We start from the raw sequence: 12,460 nt of genomic DNA, 5'->3' as shown, positions 1-12,460 counted from the left end.
AATGTATTTATTTTTTAAGGGCTGATGCTCTATAATTTTCCAAAACTTGTGTGAACAGTTTTCAATAAGTTGGTAAGCAGGTAGGAACGGAGACATGCCTGAGCAATATGCATTAAGATATGCACGCGTTGATGGAATCTGTGCAATGATGCCTAAACCATGAGTTTGATCTAGAGTGCGGATTATAGCCCTATCTACGATTCATCTCCGCCGGCGTCCTTTCATCTGAAATGTAAGCTTGAAATGGCCTGCAGCATAATGGGCCTTGGCAGGGCGCCGCGGCCTCTATAATGAGCAAACACCTCAGTTAGGGTGGATCTATTTGAATGTGGCTGCACCTGGTGAAGATGACTGCCCTCCAGACGTTCCTGCTTCTCTGTGATTTACTCTGCTTCCCTTTTCCAGAACACATTGTACGCGCGCAGCAGTGATGTTGCAAGACCTTACTCTATATACATGAAAGACGGATAAACAAGGGCTGGAGTTGGTATGTTCTACCTGTAACCTTGGGACTTCACATAATGTTGGTTTCAGTCACCCTTTTCTCCTTTCATTAACTTTTCTCTTTGCTTTGGATTATCTTCTGTGTCATCCTGCCTTTTTCAAAATGTAGCCTACTAACAAATACAATGACGTACATTTACTAAGATTTTTCGCTCTGTTTGCGTCACAAAAGTGATACAAATCGATGCAAAATCTTTTTTTACCTATTTACTTTCCAGGGCTAAACCTGTTCACTCTAAAGTAACACAAAGCAGAGCATAGCGCTGTTTTGTATGACTTTGAATCAACAAGGCATACCATGGGTGGTGCATAGGCATTCCTATGCAACCACCAGGCGTTTCTGAGTCAAAGCCCCATTTACTTGAAAAACTAGACAGGGTTTACCGTCAGAAAATAGCACCCATTTCAAAAAGGTGCAATGAAGAAGAAATGCTTTTTTATGCGTGCTGAACTCTACAGCACACATACAAAGTGGGAAAAGGTTTAATGTTAGTCTAAGCATAGTATTTTGTGCTGTAAAGCTTAGCTTCCAGTTCAAAACCTATGCTAGACTCACAGAGACACCCTTGCACAATGGTGGAAAGGTGTGTCCATGGTGTAAAGTTGCAAATTTTTGGGCCAGCGCTAGGGAGAGGGGAGGCACTTGCCAAATTTCTGTAAATATGGCTCTCTCCTGCTCTATCCTTCTCACGCAGCGCAGCACAGCATTTGCGACTGCTGCACTGCGCTGCGCGATGATTCAGTAAATCTGAGCAGATGTTTCTTACTAATAACAGAAGTGTCGATTACCAACTAACACTCACTTTAGTAAGTGCTGGAAAACAAATGTGCACAAATTTTAAGCTGTGCTTTTTAAATTACTTATGAGATAGCATAGTCTTTGATTCCAAGTGCTTTCCTGTAGAAATGTACACAGAGCAGTTTTTTAAAAAGCCAATAGTTCTCTCCTATTAGCTGTGCTAATGTTTTGTGCTGATGATAAGTACATTGGATGCATACACACGAACTGCTACAAGAAAAAGCAATGGCCAGACGCACAAATATCAGGAAGAGCAATTTGAGAATTGAGCTTATCTCCGAAACACTATTGAGAAATCGCTATTCCTAATGCATGAAAATTCTTGGGCTAGATACTCTTTGGCAGTTGCAAATGGCCCATTCTCTTTGCGAATGCAAAAAGACTTTTTCTAATGTACCAAATAATAATTCAGTATGTGTTTCAGGTGCCCCTTTCAAATACCAAAGAGTAGTGGTAGGTACTGATTTTTTGAGACTGAAATGCGGTTTCAAAGCATTTGTACTTTACCAATAATTCAAAGTTGGTGGCAACCAATTCTCTTTGGGACCCTGTTCCCCTTTGAGAATGTTTAAAATATTGTTTTAAGAGCAAGCGGTGATCCCACTGACTACTGCCTACTCATAAAAAATAAAAATTAATAATCACATTTTAGTTTTTTTTAAACACATCCCGTTTTCCCATAAGGAAAATTGGCTGCATTAACAAAAAATATTGCTTTATTTAAAAGCAATCACATACATAGCCATCTGCTGACACCAGCAGTCATCATCCTGTGATGACAGTGAACCCAAATTGTTCATGAGGTAGGTCATATTGCAACACACTACGAATCAGTAGTTTTCTAAATTACCTATAACTACATGGGTCGCTTTGCAAATGACCACACTGATTGCCAATATACTGGACAAAAATTGCGACCAGTATTTTGCTATCAGTTGTATGTACATCTAGCCCCGTTTTTAAAAATAGCAATTCCTAATAGGTCACAAATGGACCACCCTCATGAATAATGAATAATAATGAGGTAGGTCGCAATTAGCTACCCACTAGGAATCACCATCATCAGAGGGATGGTGGCCTCCTTGGGTCAGGAGAGCACCATGTTTGTGACTGCTTTTAAATTCCACATTTGTTTTATGCAGCCCATTTTCCTTAAAGGAAAACAAGGTTCTTGTTTAAAAAAAACAGGAAATTAAATATTTACTTTTTGTTATTTAAGAGTAGGCATTGGTCCATGAGGCTACTCCCTGCTCCTCTTAAAAAATATTTATTTTCATTTGGGAAGGGGCTTCACGGGGAAATCTTTTCATTATTCAAATTGGTTTCAACTACTTTTGAATTGGTAGTAAAAGTAATGTTTTGCACATGGAATTTGGTCAACAAATATTAATACATACTACCAGGAATCAGTATTAGTAAGGGACACTCTAAACATGCCCTTCCAAATACCAAATCGCAAATACAAATTGCAACCCAGTAGAGAGTCACTTAATTTCAATTTGCCTTTTGTACAATAAAATAAGGTATTTCGTGGTCGGAAATGGCCCAATTCTGAAAAGGGGCGTTTGCGACCTAATAAAACCTTTGTACATCTGGCCCCATGTCCCTTATGTAAACATGTGAACGGATGCAAGTAATCCATTTAACAGGATGGTAAAAAAGTTATGCTCCAGCTCTAAGAAGAGTATGAAAAAAGATATCAAATAGGAAGCAAATGAATGAGATTGTCAAAAAGGTCAAGAAGATGAAGAGGAAGACGGGGTTCAGTCCGCTGGAAGACCGGATTATCATCATGGAGGTCATAGAACACCATAAACAACTGTTTGGCACCTCCACTGCGGCACTGGCAATGCAAACGGAAATATGGCAGACCATCGTCACCAATGTCAATGCAGTCGGAGTGTCGAGGCGGTCACTGGAGGAGGTCAAGAGGCGCTGGCATGAAGTGCACAGCCAAACAAAGGAAAAGCTCTCCACCAACAGGAAGTCAGCAAGGGCAACTAGAGGTGGGAGTCCTGCAACACTGGAGGAGCTGGATACGCTGGAGGAAATTGTGGCCACAGTCAGCAGTGTGGAGACGGTGGAAGGAATTGGGGGCCTGGACACGATATGACCTGTCCCAACAGCAACAGGGTGAGTAACAGCAAGGGATGGAGGAGACGCGGGAGATGGGTACAATGACACACATGCACAATTATGTGTAGCACACTGCACACCCCTAATGATTGTGGAACATGTTACAGATAGCTTTGGCACACTGCAGCACACAAAGAAAAGCCAAACAGTTCCCCGTCCACAATGTGCACAAAACGGCCCCCTCCAGATCACCAATATCACAACCAACCCACGCACATGTTCTGAATCCAGCAAAGCAGCAGCTCTGTGACCCACACTGACTATGCAAGTAACAATGCACGCCCAATAGCATGGCAGCAGCCCAAAAACATGAGATGGCCCACGGGGATCTGGAGCAAGGGTAGGCATACCAGCGAGTTGCCACCACCCACTCAAGTGGAGCAACTTTGTGCTCCCTATCACCCCCGTCGGGCAGTAGCTCCTGGTACTACGGGTTCAACATTGCCCAGTACAGGACTACTAGGTCCCACTACAGGCTACCCCCAGAAAAGTCTTGGAGCCTTTCTATTAGTCGCGCACATTAATTTCACACATAGGTCCTGAAGAAGTACCAACCGATTCCTTTGGAACAATTAGGCACGAAACATGTCAACCCCACACTAGTGACAGCCTGGTAGGATCATTGTAGTCCGACAGGGCATCCAAATTCCTTTTAATTTGGCAGGACCTACCTTACCATTAAATCTATTGAGCCTAGGACTGACCCTGACCTATTTTAGACCACTTCACATGTGCACCACATCCCACATTGCCCCCTTACCCACATGCACCCAACGGCTTCTCCTAAAAAGATCTCCAACAAAGAGCCTCGGAAACGGTGAGCCCATCAAGCATTGTAGTGCCGGCCCGACAAGGAGCAAGGCCCAATGATGAAGCATGACACCTCTTGGGGTGTGTGAGGGCAACATGACAAAAGTTTTGTCTTTTCCCTTTCCTCTTTCTTCCACCCCTTAGGAACTGCACTCCCCTTGTCTGATATGGCCCACGGATCGACATGGAGGTAGCCCAGTGCGAATCACATCCATAAAGGAGCACGTCACACTTTAGCATGTCCACGTGCACACACAACCCATGCCGTATAATACTGGCAGCAGACGAACAATGCACAAAACCACAAAATCTGTCCAAGAGCACATATGACCCAAGTCAAAAACAAATCAGGGCCCAAAAAGCAACATATTCAAAGGCACACCACCTCAAAGGGAGAAGGCTACATGAAATCAGAGCTGCAGGGGCAACTCCCCCACAATGCTTCACAAACACATAGCAATCACAGAACATCAGCAATGAAGGCAATGTGGTACAAAATGGAACACCAACAGCATAGGCCATGGCTCACAACAGGTCCCTCATGTGCGTAGTAACTGTCCACTCACATCTGGCATTGCCTGACACTGTGTGATGAAAAGGTACTACCACAGGTCTGTCATGTAGTCGAAAAATACACTGACTGCCATTAAATAGCCAGCTCCACCAAAACTGTGACAATGTACATTGGCATGCAGTCTCAATGTACACATTTGCAAAAGTCCAAAATACATGTGTGACTCTGTTAACCTGCATCTCACCTTTCACATTGCAGAGGGACAAACAACACATCATGCAGGGCACACAACACCTCACATCATTGATGACAATGAGGACAACCTGCACACATGTCAAGACACCCTCCAAAGGATAATGGACAGCCTCCGCACCCCATCCCCCAGGAGCAGGGCAGGCCAGCTGCCCCGAGGTGAGCCCACCACTGGCATAGACCACACAGCAGGAAACACACACCACCACAGCTGTCTCCCAGCACCTCCCAACCAATAGATGGAGTTCTAACAATGTGTGTGGAGTTGGCAGCTGGATTTGGCTGAACAGCTGCAGGTGGGTTTCGAAATCATGGCACCCAAACTGGGTGCCATACGTGGGTGTCTGAGTCCCATCAGGGACCACATACAGTTTCTATCAGACACCCCCTGCACGCACCATGCTCCGCCACAGACCTTGGCTGACCTCCCCGGAGCCATGAATCTACTACGAGAACAGCACAGAGTTGGCACATATGCCGAGGCCAATGGAGACTTTGGAGCAGATGCAGGCTGGAAGTATGTCTGCCACGTCTGGACACCAGCAAGTAGTAAATGTGAACTTCAATGCCCTGCAGTGCTTCATCTTCAGAACATTGACACACACAGCTCCCACCCCTGATGTGTCTGTGGCACACAGTGATGCTGCCCCATCACCCTCGCAGTCTGTTGTGTCAGTGGCACACAGTGATGCAGCCATCACCCTGCCACACACACCGGACACAGAACCCTTATCAAGGGAGTAAGAAGGGGATGGGAATTACTGTGCGAGGAAGGAGGCAGTACCATCCATCACCACCATATGCTCATTGCTCAATATCGTCAGAGGTTGGACATCATACTCATATTGCTGAAGTCACGTCTGTGCACATGTCGGCCAGCACCTATCCCAAAACAATGTCTGGCTCACAGAGGTTGTGCTTGCAAAAGGGATCCACCCCCATTGCACATGCATCAGTCAGTTTCTCCCTGTGTAGGGACGATGCTCATTGTGGCAAACGAGTGGACAATCAAATCAACACACCTCACAGTTAGACACCAGTGGTGTGGCATAGACTTTATTGGGATGTGCGTGTCAGTGTGGACAAGGCAACGGCCACTACAGGCAGGGACATGCTTAAGACACATACACTCAGCATGGGCACATGTCAAGGTTCAGGAAATGGTGGTGCAAAAATGTACAACAATCATCATGGATGGCAACTCTCCCAGCCCACCTTGCCTTGCTGGATGTGTCATGTGTTGTGTGGCATCTGCCCATTGCCCCGTGTGAGGGGGCACGACCCACTGCCCATGGGATCTATAGTGCTCTGCCTTCGGAGTTCTCCGATCGTCTGCTCTGTCGACAGTGTTCAGGTGAAAGGGTCCAACTGGTTCACATGTCGTGCTACATTGCCATGTGTGTGCTATCCCCCAGCAGTGTGTCCAAATCGGCATCGTTGCCAAACTACGCTGTTTTGCTCCGACCATAGACCTACATCACCTTGCACAGGTGTGTGCGTACACACGCAGGGTGCCCCACACAAGCTTCCAGAGTCCGGACGATAGCAGATGTGTCCTCTGTTGTGGTGGGATATGTAAGCAATCCCCACGATGCAACAAGTTGTTGGGACATGTGCTGTGGGTAACATTCAGATGTTAATGTTAATGTTAATGTTAATGTTAAGCTAAACTTATAAAGCGCACTGACACCATAAGTTTCCTGGCGCTAAATGATGATTGTAAGGATGTGGCTGCAGGGACATAGTTACTCATCCATGAACGCCCGTGCTGCTTCATGTGTGATGTGTTCCAATAGTACATCGTTGTCCTGTTCAAGGAACACCAGGGTGAGGTAATCCATTAACTGGTCCAGGCAGGTGTGCTCCGCCCATGACGTTTCACCAATCCGCAATACAGCCCAATAGGAGAGCGTCTCTATGTGGTCACTGCACACAAGGAATTGTGCAATCTCTCATGCATAACTGCCAATACATACACAGTATGTCAAGGCATCCCATGCACGGCTGTCTCTGTTACACTCCTGTTTGTGTCATCCATGGGACACTCAAATGAGCATGTTCGGCAGCATACGTGCACGGTAGTGTTCCACGTGACAGGGGTTGTGCATGTGCCCGGTATGGCTGCCATTGCCTTGGTTCGTCTCGTGGAACCGGCACTCTTCTGAACTGCGGCAGTTGTGTGGAGGATATGCAACAACTCTGGGCAATGATTCGAATGTGTGTGCAACTTTGGGGTGAATGGGTTGCTGTTTCTGTGAGTGTCAAGGGCATCCCATGCGGGGGTACCTCCGGCAGGGGCTTCTGTGTGTGGGGTGTGGATGAGTCAGATAGTTTATTTGGGCTATGCGTGGTGTGGGAGTCATTCACATCTGCCATGGCATCTCTCTCAGGGTGTTCCAGGCGCGTTATGGACCAAGGTCAAAAGTGCAGGTGTCCTCCCGCCTTCTGCATCGGGACAATGGAGCTTTCATCCCTGATGTTTGTCTGTCTTCTACTTGCATTTTCGGAATGTGATGTGGCTTTGGCGCTGAGATTGGGACCTGGCCTTGGGCTCAAGGTGTATGGATTATGATGCACACACACATGTTGGCATGAGGAGCCAGGTGCCCTGCAAGGCCTTGCGCTGCTTGTGCAATTACACTCCGTCTCTCTCCCTCGCTCTCTCCCTCTCTTTCCTTTCCATTGTTGGGTGCATGGCACATCTTCTTCTCTTGGCTTTAGTGATCCAGGCTATGTCCATCGATTGTCCAGTGAGGACCCACTAGGTCCCATCTGAATGGTTGTTTTGGCATTTGTTTATATGGTGTTTTGTGTTGGTGATTGAACTGCTGTATGACTCAATCTTCATTTTCTAGCCATGCAAGTATGTTGATTTTCCTGCTTGTGCGACATCAGGCAGAATATTTGTTTTGGGATTTGTGGTGTTGGTGTGCAGTTTCTTTGTCCGGGGTTGGGGGTGGGCCAGAGGGAGGGTTTGCAGGCCTGTATGTGGTGTTGGTGGGTGTTGTGGCCCTTTTGGGTGTCCGTGCTGCATGTTCAGTTGCTCCTTGGCATCTGGTTGTCTTCAGTTGTGGCTGTGGGCTGTGCTCTCTTTTCTGGTGCAAGCTATGGTCCGACTTTACCCCAGGTCAGAGCAGGTGTAAAATTCCTGCTGCAAGCGCGCTTTATTGCGTGTTTTGTGTTCTTATCGCCGATTTGGCTGGTCGTTGTGAAAGTTGAGGTGTGGTGTTGTTGCCGAGGTCCTCTGTGGCAATGTTTTTTGAGATTGCTATCGCAGGTAAACTGGTGCTATGGGCTGTTAGCAGGAGTTTGTGAATGGTGGGGTAATTTTATCATGACTTTGGCTACGATATTGTGCCGTTAATTCGGCGATGGCTCCTATATACCACTCAGTGTGCACTGCCAAGCAAGTGTCTTTATTAAGCTCCTTTGGAGAATGTCCAGGCGGTTCGTTTTCAATTTGTTGATTCAAGCTGGGACCAGTTGGAGTTGGGAGTTTGGAGGCTGGGATGCTGAAATAATCTACTTTGACACATTACCTGCTTGTTGTATGGATTAATGCCTGGAGTCTACCATTTTGTACAAGAGTGACATTGGAATTAAATTGACCTATGGAAAACGATGGAGACAACAGTGACTTATTGCACAGAGTGCTATGCGTATAGCACAGTGACAGAAGAATAGACAGAGGCAGGTGGACAGCTTCCTTCTGTTATATGATCAGGTGTGTGCTAGGTAATCAGACAAGAGACCAAAAATAAGTGCAACCGCTACTCCTAGAATGTTGTTTATGGTAACGATTACAAAGTCTGATAAGCTTGACATAGGTTTGACACATATGTTAGGAAGCTGCTGAAGGGCAGAGTACCAAAGTCATAGGCAAGGAGGTGACTGCTGCCTGATGCCATAGTGGGCAACAGTGAATGTGCGTACCAACGCATTGCACCTTATTTGCAAAGCAGTGACAGGCACAAGTTCTCTCAGCCTGTTCACTCAAGTGCAGGTACTAGTATCTTTTTAGTTGTCAATTATGTATGAAAATTAACAATATGAAGTGAAGAAAAAATTGTTTTCTTAGAACAAATAACGGTGATGGGTGCAACTTTTCATTCTCGGTACTGACGGTGCCTAAAATTAAGCAGTTGATGACGTGCCGAGGAAATGAGACTTTAATTGCGTATGAGATGTGTCTACAAATGTTTGATTTGCATTATTTTGCATGCATAAGCACAATTTTAGAGCATTATCATTTTGAGTTGAGGTCTCTGAGAAAAGAGGAGTCAGTGGACGAATGCATAACTAGTTTGAGAAAGTTGGCATTTACATGTTAGAGTAATGTATCTACCGATGAAAGGACATGAGGCCGGTTTACAATCAAATGTAAAATTGAGTAGAATTGTGGGTAAAATATAAGCCTTCATTCGAAGAGGTGATTGTGGTAGCAAAAAAGGGTCAGGGGCGGCCTTAGGCAGGTGCAAGCTGTGCACCTGCACAGGGCCGCGAAACCCCAGGGGCCGCCACGCCAATATATATCCTTAATATAATAATCCTCTAAGGATGGATACATATTTGTGTGGTGGCCCCAGTGGCTGGGATTTGGCGGCCTCCGGCTCTATTCCACTTCCAAACACCCCCCCGCCTCTTCACTGGCCTCCCCGCTTTCGTTCCTCCTGGTTTCTGATTGGCTTTTTTTTTCCCTACCCACTGCTGGCCCGCTGGTACAGGCGTATGTAAGCCACGGCCACCGCCATCCTTTCATTTCCTGTTACTCTTGCGTGAAAGCAACTATAACCTTTTCTTCTCTCGGCGGGCGAGTCGTCTTACAAGTTTATCTATAGTTTTTATAAAGTACTGGTGTTAGCGCAATAGTCCTAGTCAATATCTGGTGGGATAGGGGCACATGACATTGGCGTAGCCTTTGCAAGCAAAATTGAGAGAATTTGAGTACACGAATCTGGTTATTCGAAACGAAATAGAAAGGCGGCTCAGCAGGCATTCGTAGCGTCACAGGAAGGAGCAATCCTGAACTTTATCACCCAAGGGAAACCTAAAGATGGAGAATCCTCCATCCAGAGTACTGCTGATGCACTAGGTGAGACACCATATTCGATATGGTATTGATATTAATGTTTCTGGGCAAAGAGCCACTAATTGTTTCTCTGTGGGGGGGCTGTGGGTCCAGGACCCCTGTCATGGCCCTGGCACTGCAGCCGTCTGTGCCAGTTCCTCACGTTGTGTGTCACTATACCCTCCTCCTCCTAAATGTTATCGGTCTGAGATGAATTCGGAAGGGTAGGAGCAGCCGTAGGTACTGGTCAACTATCGCCTTTTCTGGATGTTTTATTAAAACACCTTCATGACTCAGGAAGGTGTTTTAATAAAACGTCCAGAAAAGGCGTTATATGACCAGGTAGAGGGCCCCGGAAGAGGGGTTCCGGGCGGGGCGGAACCCACCGGAGATCAGGATTCCTGAGCTATGGGGGGCTCGGCCTCACCTGGTCCTCCTCTTCCGGGGCCCCCTACCTACGCTCTACCTACGCTCACTGCCCAGGGCCGCCATGAGCCTAGAGCCGCCCCTGAAAGGGTAGAGCACTTGCTAAATCTGCCAATGAGTTGAGCAGTGACAAAGGAGGTCTGAGTGTGCATGATATTTTAACGTGAGAGTTAGTGCTTATGCTAAACTTTAAACCAGAGGTATGTGAAAGAGTTCAACGGAGCATGCTGGCTATTAAACTAAAGCCATAGACTCCCTAGACAACCTTGTTACATTTAATGAATGTGGGGAAAACAGGTTATTTCTACAAGTGTTTCAGAAACAAGTGCAAGATAAACCTCCCTGTTGGAATTTGCCCTTTTTGCAAAATCACCCGGGATTTTATGCCCTTTTGCGGAACCCTTTTTTTTAATACCACATAAATACACCCCACATAAAATCAATCTATATCACATAGCAACAATCCATGTAAAAACACTCCACACCATTCCACATAATTCCCATCAGCATAATATCACTTAAACCCACACAGTTCAACGCCACACAATTTAGCGTCATATATTTCCATTCCACACCCCATAATTCGACAACAAGTTTCCAGTACCCTCAATACCACATAATTACTATCCCTATAATTCAATGTTCACCATGCAACATAATTCCACTTCACGAATCTACTCCACACCACACTTTTCCACGCCGCACAATTCCATATCTGACAGGGTCAGTCCAACCCACATAGTTCTACTCCACATCACATACATCCACTGCATTAACATAAGTAAAATATGTTGTCCTTTACAACGCCAATAGCTTTAACTTACACAAATGCAAGACCGATTTCATTGCAAATGCTTGTTTCAGATATGTCAAGGGGTTGGTAAGGAGACATTTGCTTATTAAACAAGAAAGTAGTCAGCAGTGGTACCGTATGTACCAAAAGGCAAGATGGGCATGCTCATTCAATCGTTCATTTATTAAAGAATGAGGAATTACGTTAAGGCTTTTATATAGCACTGCTTTACAAAAACTTAGAAAAAATGTATCTAAAAGCCCAGATGTGAAGCGAGGGTAATTACTGAGGCAGGTTAAGTGAACACAGCGTACTCCAGCGAGACACTGCCAGAGGCAGAAGCTGTCAAAACTTTCACAATGGCTTCTGATGACCTGCCAATGGTTGAGTCCCATAACCTAATTAGTAGGCAAGGCCTGGAGAAATCTTCTCTATTTATACTCGGGTCCAACAGCAGAATCTTACAGACTGTTCGGAGCCGAGGTGTAATTTCCGAGAAGGAAGAGTCTGACCAAAAGCATCGTGCTCAAACTTTCTTTGTAAGTAATTATCAAGGCATTGCTCTAAAATCTGTATTATGAAAGGCTATGAGTGTTTTACTGGTATTATTAATGTTTCTTTTTTGTATTGATCGGCAAAGAAGTAGGAAAACAATGACTCCGGATTTCAGACCATTTCTGAGTCATGGTAGGCATTGTTAGTAAGAAGCTCTGTTGGAACAGTTGTATTTAATACTTTGGGATGGATGTTTAAAACGCCATGTGATAGTGCACATCTAGGGATGATTTCTGCATAACTCATTGCTTTGCCGCACACAATTTATGGGATCGAACTGGTAAAAACTACTTTATGCACTGTACAATTGAAGGAATGTGCAGAATAGAATACCACCAGTAAGATCACAGTTGACCAGCACTTACCAGCACATTTTGCATGGCAGTACAGTAATCAAGCATAGATAACACGCATTGGCAAAGTCAATAAGTCTCCACTATGAGAGTTGTTTTTTTTAAAGTGAATTAGTGCAATATACGCTTCGTGGAGAAGTGTGGCTCACTGGTTAGAGGAGGCAGACCTGGAAGCAGAGGTCAGCCTGGGACCAGGGTTCAATTCCCGACTCGGCGGGGTCTTGAGTCCTAAAAAATGTACATGGACTCG

General features: G+C 45.5%; 1 protein-coding gene across 1 annotated transcript in view; it reads left to right on the top strand.

The window, feature by feature from the left end:
* Positions 1-11,743: 11,743 nt before the first annotated feature.
* LOC147716866 (uncharacterized) overlaps positions 11,744-12,460 on the top strand; it is an 81,767-nt gene continuing 81,050 nt past the window's right edge. Inside the window, exon 1 of the mRNA XM_086923772.1 lies at positions 11,744-11,841. The gene's annotated coding sequence lies outside the window, so the exon portion shown is untranslated. The remainder of the gene's footprint in view (positions 11,842-12,460) is intronic.

This window comes from Lissotriton vulgaris, chromosome 5, assembly GCF_964263255.1.
Source record: "Lissotriton vulgaris chromosome 5, aLisVul1.2, whole genome shotgun sequence".
NCBI lineage: Eukaryota > Metazoa > Chordata > Amphibia > Caudata > Salamandridae > Lissotriton > Lissotriton vulgaris.
Note: the sequence above shows the minus strand (reverse complement) of the source record. Positions and strands in the feature narration are given on the sequence as shown.